The sequence below is a fragment of the Chlorocebus sabaeus genome, chromosome 25 (genome assembly GCF_047675955.1).
Source record: "Chlorocebus sabaeus isolate Y175 chromosome 25, mChlSab1.0.hap1, whole genome shotgun sequence".
Classification (NCBI taxonomy): domain Eukaryota; kingdom Metazoa; phylum Chordata; class Mammalia; order Primates; family Cercopithecidae; genus Chlorocebus; species Chlorocebus sabaeus.
In genome coordinates this window covers 67,380,327-67,391,900 of record NC_132928.1, presented here as the reverse complement: position 1 = coordinate 67,391,900, position 11,574 = coordinate 67,380,327, and the positions used below count along the sequence as shown (strand labels likewise).

General features: G+C 47.4%; 1 pseudogene; it reads right to left on the bottom strand.

Annotated features, from left to right (window-relative positions):
* Nucleotides 1–3,753: 3,753 nt before the first annotated feature.
* Nucleotides 3,754–3,844, bottom strand: LOC119619833 (U6 spliceosomal RNA; annotated as a pseudogene).
* Nucleotides 3,845–11,574: the final 7,730 nt, after the last annotated feature.

Genomic DNA, 11,574 nt, shown 5'->3' with positions numbered 1-11,574 from the left:
TGTGTGTGTGTGTGTGTGTGTGTGTGTGTGTATGTGATCAAGTTTCGCTCTTGTTGCCCAGGCTGGAGTGCAATGGCGCGATCTCAGCTCACCGCAACCTCCGCCTCCCGGATTCAAGTGACTCCCCTGCCTCAGTCTCCCGAGTAGCTGGGATTATAGGCACCCGCCACAGGCCTGGCTAATTTTTGTATTTTTAATAGAGACAGGGTTTTGCCATGTCAGCCAGACTGGTCTTGAACCCCTGACTTCAGGTGATCCACCTGCCTTGGCCTCCCAAAGTGCTAAGATTTCAGGCATGAGCCACCGTTCCCGGCCAATCATGACTTTCTATTCTGATGCTTAGACATTTTGGGAGCCTTACTGACTCTGGAAGACTGTCCTCCCAGGGTTGGCCAGTTTCCAAAGATAGTAAAGGGCTAGGACTCTCAGCATGCCTTTCAGAAGCAAACCAACTACTCCAGAGCCCACAGCCCCAGCCACCTTCTCTGTGGGGCTGTCATCCTCTGGACCACTATTCCTTACCCAAATCACCGCAGGGCTGGCTACCAGACAACCGGGGACAGTTTCTATGTCCCAGAGTCTGCGAAATAATAGACACCAGCCAAGCCCAAGCCTGCATGTGTTGCCTTTCCTTCCCTAGATACCACAATCAAGGCTCTTCCCCAGCGTCCTCTCCTGCTCCTGCCTCCTGACCCACGCTGGTGCTTCCCCAGTGACCCTGCATCCTGTGCCCTGCCTCCTGTTTCTACGGACCTGTGCATACGAACTGCTTCCTTCCTGACAGTCATTTCTGTTCCTGTTTTTCTTACCATCCCTGAGTAAGACAATCCAGGTACAGTTCACAAAAATTCATGGTGTCCAGTGAGAAAAAGAAGCCAATTGCTCAGAAGTACAATGGTTCAAAAAACTGAGGCCAGACCTCACTGCCTCCCGTGAGCCCTCTTAAAGAAAGTGTCATGAAGTAAGCAACGTCCTCAAAGCCACATCCATAGTGGAGCCCCCCGGGACCCATTAGAATGCTTCCTCAGCAAGGAATAGGAAACTGACTAAAAGGGACCTAAACGTGAAAGTTCAGAGGTAGAGTGGTTCCAGGGAATTTACAGCTCCAGCGGAGCTTGGCTTGTTTAGGATTTTTTGGTTTTTTATTTGCTTGTTTTTGCTTCACCCTTGAGCACTTTCTGAGACCTAATAGATCTGTTTAACTTAATGTTATGGGGAAATACTCCCTCTGTCCCCCAGGCTGGAGGGCAGTGACGCCATAATAGCTCATTATAACCTCGAACCCTTGGGCTCAAGTGATCCTCCTGCCTCAGCCTCCAGAGTAGAAGGATTGGGAGGCAGGGGATGAAGCCCCTGCAGAAAGGCAAGGCAGGCAGAGGTGGACTGAGGCCAGCGCCTGCTCCCTAAACCTGTGGCATTGCCTGAGTCTCCCAGAGTCTCCACACATCCCCAGGGCACAGCAGGGTGAGGGTGGGGGAATAGCTGAATTTAAATCCTGAAACAACTTCATCGTTAATCATTTAATGGAGTTGGTATGGAAATAACACGATTATTTGCTCTTGGGAGAAAATAGGGGCTCAAAACAAAAGTAAAACCTGATTATAGAAAAATCCGGGGCTGGGCGCGGTGGCTCAAGCCCGTAATCCCAGCACTTTGGGAGGCCGAGACGGGAGGATCACGAGGTCAGGAGATCGAGACCATCCTGGCTAACATGGTGAAACCCCGTCTCTACTAAAAAATACAAAAAAAAAAAAAAAAAAAGCCAGGCGCGGTGGCGGGCGCCTGTAGTCCCAGCTACTAGGGAGGCTGAGGCAGGAGAATGGCGTAAACCCGGGAGGCGGAGCTTGCAGTGAGCTGAAATCCGGCCACTGCACTCCAGCCTGGGCGACACAGCAAGACTCTGTCTCAAAAAAAAAGGAAAAAAAAAAAGAAAAGAAAAATCTGGTTTTGTTTTTGCATGGTTGAGCTCTCAGGTTCCAGGGGTTCCAGGGAAGCTCGGTGCACAGTATTTTGGCATTTGCTGTGCAAACAGTTGTCTCATGCTCACTAATACCCAGTTCTATAGCTGTAGGCAGGACTCAGGATGAGCCTCAAATTTTCTCTTTCGTTCTATAGGAAAATAGTTTGTCTATATTTCTTCATTTTTTGACAGTGGGCATGATTTCTGTGGCATTTATTTGGTAAGTAAACACTCCTGAGGCACAACTGGGCACAGGTGAGTGAATAAAGTGGAAAGTGTGCACCCAAATTGAATCCTCACACGCGCATGAGAAATGGTGTTTTAATCCCAGCTCAACCATTTACTAGCCATAGAACCTTCGGCAAATTATCAAATCCCTCTGTGTCTTGGTTTCCTCATTTGCCAAACAGGAAACGGTAATAATCAAAATTTGTTGTTTAGAGTAAGTGAGTTACTATCATAATAGTATCTGTTCTGTAGTAAGGAGGAATGAATGCTAGCTATTATAATGTGTAATCTTATGGCCAGGGGTAAATATATTTGCGTTTTATTGGAAAAGTGTCAGATGATTAGGGACATTATAATCCCTAATGGCATGGTACATCAGTTTGGATTAGATGCGGCTGTGAGTAAGAGACACTGTTAGTGACAAGATATAAATGTATTTCTCCTTCCTATAAAAGTCTGGCAGTAGGTAGTCCAGGGCCGGAATTGTGAGTCTACTCCACAGAGTCATCAGACACCCAGGTTTCTTCTAGGTTGCTGTCCATGATCTCAATTCATACGGTTGTCTCCTGGTCCAATATGGTTGCACAGGTCCAGTCATCACACAAACATTCCAGCCAGAAGGAAGGAGGAAGGGAAAGGACATGAGCGGCTGTCTTTATGGAAAACTTTTGGAAGCTGCCATGGGATACTGCCACTTACATCTCATTAGTCAGAGCTTGGTCATATGACCATATGTTACTTCAAAGGCGATGAAGAAAAGTAATTTTTATTCTGGGGGTGCATATGCTCAAATAAAAAGTAGGGGTTCAGTGAAGACGGAAAAAAGGAGAATGGTTTTGGATGGCAACTAGCAATCTCTGATGGACACAGTAGTTTAGGTATATTTTATGTATGTCCATGTACTTAAAAAAACACTTATTGAGACCAGCCCTGGGCAACATAGTGAAACCCCATCTCTACAGAAAATACAAAAATTAGCGGCTAAGTGCGGTGGCTCATGCCTGTAATCCCAGCACTTTGGGAGGCCAAAGTGGGTGGATCACCTGAGGTCAGGAGTTCGAGACCAGCCTGGCCAACACGGTGAAACCCTGTCTCTACTAAAAACACAAAAAAATTAGCCGGGCATGGTGGCAGGTGCCTATAATCCCAGCTTCTCAGGAGGCTGAGGCAGGAGAATCGCTTGTACCCGGGAGGCAGAGGTTGCCGTGAGCCGAGATTGCACCACTGCACTCCAGCCTGGGCAAGAAGAGCGAAACCCTGTCTCTAAAATAAAATAAAATAAAATAAAATAATTAGCCGGGCGTGGTGGAATGTGCCTGTAGTTCCAGCTACTCAGGAGGTTGAGAAGTGGGAGGATCACTTGAGCCCAGGAGGTCAAGTCTGCAGTGAGCTGTGATGGTGCCACTGCACTCCAGCCGGGGCAACAGAATAAGACCCTGTCTCAAAAAACAAACTTATTGAGCATCTAGGCAAGGTGGGTCTTAAAGGTTCCCTTCTGGGCAGTCTTTCGTTCAGTCTCTCATGAATGATCGAGGCAACATTTCCCATCTGATTTGCTTTTGCAGACAAATTTATTTGTTTATTCTTTTTGGGGAGGTCATGCTAATCTTCTCCGTATCGTTTCAATTTTAGTATATGTGCTGCCGAAGTGAGCATTCCGAGACAGATTTCTTTAAAAAAATTTTCCACTAGTGATGTTGTCTGATGCTGAACTCTGAGGGTAAATCATTCCGTGTTCCTTGCCTGATACTTTGATTTTTGCTGGGGAGTCACCCTTAGCCTATAATTACCCCCAGGCCTTGAGTGAAAATAATCGACCAATATTAAATTTCAGCCAGTTGCAGTGACTCACGCCTATAATCCCAGCACTCTGGGAGGCCAAAGGGAGTGGATCACTTGAGCCCACGAGTTCAAGACCAGCCTGGGCAACATGGCGAAAGCCCATCTCTACAAAAAATACAAAAATTAACTGGGTGTGGTGCTGCCTGCCTGTGGTCCCAGCTACTCGGGAAACTGAGTGGGGAGGATCACCTGAGCCTGGGAGGTCGAGGCTCCTGTCAGTTGTGATCATACCCCTGCACTTGAGCCTGGGTGAGAGTGAGACCCTGTCTCAAAAAATATATATATTATATTATTATATATATATATAAATTTAATATATTATTATATTAAAATAATTAATAATTAATATATTAACATAATAATATATTAACATAATTAGCAATATATTTTATATATAATATATTAAAAAATTTAATATATATATATATATATTCAATCTCTCTGACCCAGAATCACAGAACCTTAAAGCTGGAATGGCCTACGAGAGCATTCATCCCCTACCCTTCCTTATTCACACGCTGAGCGAGGCAGTGGCTTCCTGGGGCTTCCCTTGCTAGTGTTAGGGGCGTGTGGCCTCATCAAAACCCCTCTGCCTCCTGACACCAGGAGAAGTGTCAGCATTCAGGCCGAGGCCAGCAGGCCTCAGTCACGAGGCACCAGGCTGCGCTCAGGGAGGTTGCAGTTGATGCTTGATTCTCCCTTAATCCCCCAGTGACCTGTCCCAGTTCCACAGGTACACATTTCTGAGCCCTGCTTGAGGCAAAACTCCGCTTTGAACTTGTATCCTTTTGCTCTCTGAGCATCTCCTCCTCCTCCCTCCAGCCGCCCACTCCACCGTCTGCCCCACCGCACATGCCAACCTGTCATTGTACCCATCCCTGGGGGTGGGGAAGAATTCCATGCCCTCTGGCCAGGTCTAGGTGCCCCGAATAGCTGGATTGCATGTAGTCTGTTGCCCTAATAGTAAACAATCCAAAGTGATTAATAGTAATAATAAACCATCTGCTAATGATTGAGCCTGTGTCTGATGGGTTAAGATGGTCCCTCGATTGATGCCATTCTGACTCGCATTCTAACTTTTTCAGGGTGGGCCAGAAGGGCTGGAGTTAGCCTGGCACTGGCACCCCTGGACAGGCTGTCACAGAGGGGCACTCCAGCCTGGGTGACAGAGTGAGACCCTCTTCTAAAAAAATTTTTAAAAAGCAAATGTATGCCCTGTTCTTAGAAAAACAACAGTTTTATAGTTACCCATGCTCCCAGTTAAAATATAACTCTATATTTAAAGTTAGAGTAAAAATACAACTCTAATGTAATTCAAATAAAAATACCAACATTAATTCCTTTTTGGGGGAAAAAAAAACCCACTCTGGTTTGAACCATCCTTTAATGCATGGGGCAAGGAGGGACCTAATAAATATGGGAGGAGAGATGGTGTCTATTTTGATCCAGAATGAGGTGGCGAAAGTGCTGCCTGATACGCTGGAAGCTCTTTTCCTCCACCTGCTGCTTGCTGTGTGTGTCAGCCCAGTGACGGTGGTGTTTCCTGATGACTGGGCCTCAGGCCGCCTCATCGGAGTCCCCTAGGGGGGGATGGGAACATGCAGATTCCAGGGCTCCCACCCAGTCAGCAGCTAGGGCAGGACACCTGGACCCTGCAGATTATCTAAGTCCTGGATGATCCTCAAGTGGATGAATGTTGGTGAATGTTTGCTCCAGGGAACAGAAGTGTCCCATCCCCAGCAGAGCCTAGGTTGCTAAGGTCCATGGGCTTGTACTGCTGCTGTAGCCCCAGGTCTTGGCCTCCTGACTCCTGGAACTGGGAGATGTGCTTCCTGGGATGGCTGTGACAATTAGCACTTCAGATCTTGGGATAAGGAAGGCCTACAGGGAATGCTGCCTTAAGGAAAAAACAACTCATAAGGGCCTGATGCGGGGACAAGATGGGGAGGGCCCTTCATGAACATCGCTTGCACCTCCAGTATTCTTCAAAGAGCAGTTACTCATGCGGAACGCAGGCGGCAAGGCGGTGGCCCCTGCAGAGCTGGCAGGCAGGACCCTGGATGCTAACCCAGGATGCAGCATTGATGTCCTCTGAGGTGGCGGGTGGCAAAGTCTCCCAACAAATCCACCTTCAACACTGCAAAGAAATGCGTTTTAGCACGGCAGGCTCTGCTCCTGCCTAGCCCTGGCAGGGCGTTGTCTTGTGACGACCTTACGCCCCTAGGTGTACACACACTCTATCCTGTGCTTGTAAAATGTGGGTGACATGTCATATACAGATCTAATCACAGGCCCCCCAGAGAATCATCGAGCAGATGGTGTGGTCCCCTTGACATTCACACCTGGTGGCGGCTGAAACCCTAGAAAGAGAGTGCAATTAGCAAACAAACCACCTTGGCTTCATATATTCGTTTCTCTTGCCAAGTGAGAAATTTCACCCTTCAAGAAAGATTTCTCTTCCATGAAGGTTGTGTTTTTCTGCCTGCTCAGTGTGAGACTTTACAGATGGCTCCTACTTTAATTTTAAAGTAGATGATAGTAACAACCCCAATATGACCGCTGCCGCCAACAGCTACTAAGATGCCCTGCATGGGTAGAAGGACTCACACTTTGCAAAGCACTCTTCTGTAACGCAAAATCTATAGAGACAGGGAGCAACCAGTTCTGCTCCCTCCCCTCATTCCTTCTGCAAATTTGCATTGCGTGCCTACTATGTGCAAGTGGGCTTTGCAGAGAGAAGAAATCCAGCTCCCGGTGCCAAGCCAGACACAGCGTGTTGTCAGGACAGAAGCAAGCAAACAGCACACGCCACTGTGATGAGGGCAAGGAGAGAGGTGCGTGTGGACAGAGGGAGACTTCCAGAAAGGGGCACTGCCTCCCGAGAGCCCTGGACATGGATCAGTAGCTTCACAGGGAAACATACTGAGGATAGAAGGTTTCTCACCCAGAGATCTGTGGATGTTCAACACAGCATTGCTGGAGCTTAGGCTAAGCGTGGGCTGGAGGAGATGGGGATGGAAAGGCAGGCAGAGGCCAGAGTGGGAAAGGTTTTTTGTATCCTGCCAAGGGGTTTGGCTTTCCCTCCGCAGGAGCTGCCTAAGACCTTAAGCAATGGGTTACCTTAAGTAAGGTTGCTGAGGAAGATGCTGGAGGAGGCGTGTGCAAGCCTCATGCACAGCTGACAGCCAGAAAGACAGACCTGGCAGATGAATTCGTTCTGCACTTGATCCAGTAGAGGGAAGTTTGCAGACTTAAGTGTCCGTTATGGATCAGTTTGCCCACTACCCTTCAGGCTGTGTTTCAAGAAAGATATCAGTGTCCTGGATAGATCTATTGCATGAAGACATCCCTCATGCCTGAGACAGAGGTGGCAGGACTGACAGAACCAGCCACCAAATACATCTTCAAACAATCAATGGGGAAAACACTTGCCACAATCTGAGAGACAGTTAATATATTCCTACCTGAAGAAAACATAAAATTAACCTTAAAAAGACCCAAATAGAAAAGCAAACAACGGACATATGTAAACAAATAAGAGCTTAAGGTAAATAATATATAGAAGCACTGGGAACATAAAATAAGAAATCTCTAAATCAATACACATGAAGAATATTTAACACTAGGAGTGACCGAGGTAGTGATCATCTAAGCAGCTTAATCAGTCCTTTCACAAATCAGATTGACAGACTAAGAACCAAACACAGACCTCTGAGACGTGCTGGGGAGCTGCAGTGAGGTGGGCCCTCCCCCACACTGCTGGGGGGATGGAAATTGGAAACATTTCTAGAAAGCAATTTGGAAAATGAAAGCCAAAAGCCATAAACATGTCTTATTCTGTGTTCTTACTTTCAGAAATCTATCTGAAGGCAATAATAAATGAGGCAGCAAAGATGTGAATCTGAAGACAATGAGCGTCGTGCTGTTTATGCTAATCCTGAACTGAGTAGGAAGTGATGGGTCATGTAAGGATACAGCCTAGCATGATGGTTTATGGCCTGTGGTCTATGATATACTGCTGTGTGGCCACTAGAGGCATATACTCAAAGGTTTTGAAGTGATACAGGAAAACGACTGTGACGCCATATTCTATAAAAAAGCAGCATATTACATCATAAAATCAGCATGCTCCCAATTTTATTTTTTAAAATGTGTATAAGCTGGGTGCAGTAGCTCATGCCTGTAATTCCAGCACTTTGGGAGGCTGAGAGCAGAGGATCTCTCGAGCCCAAGAGTTTCAGACCAGCCTGGGCAACATAGCAAGACCACATCTCTACAAAAACCAAAAATTAAAAAATTAGCCAGGTGTGGTGATACAGGCCTGTAATCCTAGTTAGAGGCTGAGGCAGGAGGATCACTTGAGCCCAAGGTTTCGAGGCTGCAGTGAGCTATGATCGCATCACTGTACTCCAGCCCGGGGGACAGAGCAAGACCCCTGTGTATCTTAAAATACATAAATTAAAATTTAAAAATAAAAAATAGGTCGGGCACAGTGGCTCATGCCTCTAATCCCAGCACTTTGGGAAGCCAAGGCGGGCAGATCACCTGAGGTCAGGAGTTCAAAATCAGCCTGGCCAACATGGTGAAACCCCATCTTTACTAAAGATACAAAAATTAGCCAACTGTGGTGGCCGGCACCTATAATCCCAGTTACTCAGGAGGCTGAGGCAGGAGAATTGCTTGAACCCAGGAGGCAGAGGTTGCAGTGAGCAGAGATCTCGCCTCTGTACTCCAGCCTGGGCGATAGAGTGAGGCTCTGTCTCAAAAATAAATAAATGAATAGATAGATAAATAAATAAATAAAAATAAAAATAAATAAAAAATAAAATGTGTATGAAATAAACTTAAATAAATACTAGAAGCACATGTCTCCACGTGGGGAGGTTATGAGTGTTTTCTTTTAAAGGAATGTTTTTATTTCTCTACATTTTGCCAGTTTTCTTTTTCTTTTTCTTTTTCCTTTTTTTTTGAGATGGAGTTTCGCTCTTGTTGCCCAGGCTGGAGTGCAGTGGTGCGATCTCAGCTCACCGCAAACTCCACCTCCCGGGTTCAAGCGATTCTTTTGCCTCAGTCTCTTAAGTAGCTGGGATTACAGGCATGTGCCACCACACCCAGCTAATAGTGCATTTTTAGTAGAGATGGGGTTCCTCCATGTGGGTCAGGCTGGTCTCAAACTCCTAACCTCAGGTGATCCACCCGCCGTGGCCTACCAAAGTGCTGGGATTACAGCCATGAGCCACCGTGCCCGGCCTTTGCCAGTTTTCTACAATAAATATGACCTCTCTAATAATTATTTAAAAAAACTTAACCTAAAATGCATGTTTACCACACCCAAATGGCCTTGGTGAGTCCCTGAAGGCACAGCAAGTTGGTGCCGCCTTCAGCTGCGCTTGGGCCAGATGGAGGGTCGTGGGCTCTTTGGTCGGCCAGGCGGGGAGAGGGTTCTGTTCGGGCTGCCTCATCTGCCCCTGCAGAGGGCCTGCGCAGAGGTGGCCACTCAGTGCTCCCCCATGGGTGAGGGAGAGACTGCCCTTCTCCCTGCAGGGGAGGCTGGGGCTTGGGTGCAATTATACCGCATGGGGCAGGTTCTCTGGGCCCTCTTGCTTCCTTTTCTGTACCCGTCCCTTACTCCCTGCACCCTCTCCTACCCCACAGGCTGGCTTCCAGGGCCTTCATGATGCCACCTGGCTGAGAAGCACCCTCCTGCGTGTGCACCTGTGCCATCTGTGCCCCAGTGAGCCAGTCTTAATTTCCAATCACAGAGAAAAGGGAGCGGATTATACTTGCTCTGGAGAAGACATAAATGATAAATTGACTGACTTTACTAAGCCAGGGATTCCTTGTATTTTAGAGTGTTTCCCAAAAAAACACAAAGGTCATGGTCTTAGTCCCTATAGGTGACTATAACAAAATACCACAGACTAGGTTGTTTATAAACAATAGAAATGGATTGTTGACAGTTCTGGAAGCTGGGAAGTCCAAGATCAAGGTACCAGCAGATCTGGTGTCTGGTGAGCGCTTCTCTGCTTTACAGATGGCGCCTCCTTGTTGAGTTCCCACACAGCAGAAGGGGTGGACAGGCTCCCCTGGGCCTCCTCATAAGGGCACTGATCCCATTCATGAGGGCAGATCCTACTTCCCAAAAACTCTGGCTCTCAATCCACCACATTGCGGATTCGATTTCAACAGATGAATTTTGCGGGGTCACAAATGTTTAGACCAGAGAATCATCTTTATGGAAGTATTTTAGGCCATGGGACGGGCCGATGAGAGCTATTTTGGAGCTCAGGCTGTGGGACAGTAGCTCATCATTCACCGCAGAGGACTGGAGGAGGTTTCTCCTTACCTTTCTGCCCTGCAGCAGAGGCAGGGAGGCTGAGGTCAGAGTGGACTCCTTACCTTTCTGAAGGGGTTAGGGAGTAGCTCTGAAAGCCCGACCCAGCAGGATAGTTTGAGTGTTTGACCCTCCAAATCTCATGTTGAAATTTGATTTCCAGTGTTTGAGATGGGCCTGGTGGGAGGTGTTTTGGTCATGGGAGCGGATCCATCAGGAGTGGCTTCTGTCTTTCTCACAGTAATGAGGAAGTCCTCATTCTTAGTAAAAGAGCCTGGCACCTCCTCTCTCTCTCTCTCTCTCTCTCTTTTTTTGAGATGGAGTCTCGCTCTGTCACATAGGCTGGAGTGCAGTGGCACGATCTCAGCTCACTGCAACCTCCGCCTTCCAGGTTCAAGCTATTCTCCTGCCTCAGCCTCCCAAGTAGCTGGGGTTACATGGGTGTGTCACCACACCCAGCTAATTTTTGTATTTTTAGTAGAGATGGCGTTTCACCATGTTGATCAGGCTGGTCTCGAACTCCTGACCACAAGTGATCTGCCCGCCTCAGCCTCCCAAAGTGCTGGGATTACAGTCGTGAGCCACCGTGCCTGGCCTTTCTCTATCTTTTCCTTTCTCTCTTGACGTGTTATCTCTGCACATGCTGGCTCTCCTTCCCCTTCTACCATGAGTGGAGGCTCCCTGAAGCCCTCACCAGAAGCAGATAAATTGACTGACTTTACTAAACCAGGGATTCCTTGCTTAGTGCCATGCTTCTTGTACAGCTTGCAGAGCTGTGAGCCAAATAAGCTTCTTTTCTTTATAAACTACCCAGCATCAGGCATTCCTTTACATCAGCAGCACAAACAGGCTAAGATACCCAGTGACTCTGGGATGCTGTTGGGATTAGCCCTGGACCGCCCTGAGAAGTTGACTCTTGTAGGGTGCCATTGGGTTTACATTAACAGCCATGAGGTGTCTGCCGAGTGCCAGCATTGTCACAGGCATTAGTAGTACCTATGGGCAGCTGTCTTTTCTATTTTGCTCACTACCTGGAAGAATGTCTGCAGAGTGAACATACAGTGACAGTCATATCCAGCTTCCATAGGCTCACAGCACAGACAGTTTTGGAAGGCTCCTTCTTATTTGTTTTTTTTGATACGGAGTTTTGCTCTGTCACTCAGGCTGGAGTGCAATGGCACAATCTCAGCTCACTGCAACCTCTGCCTCC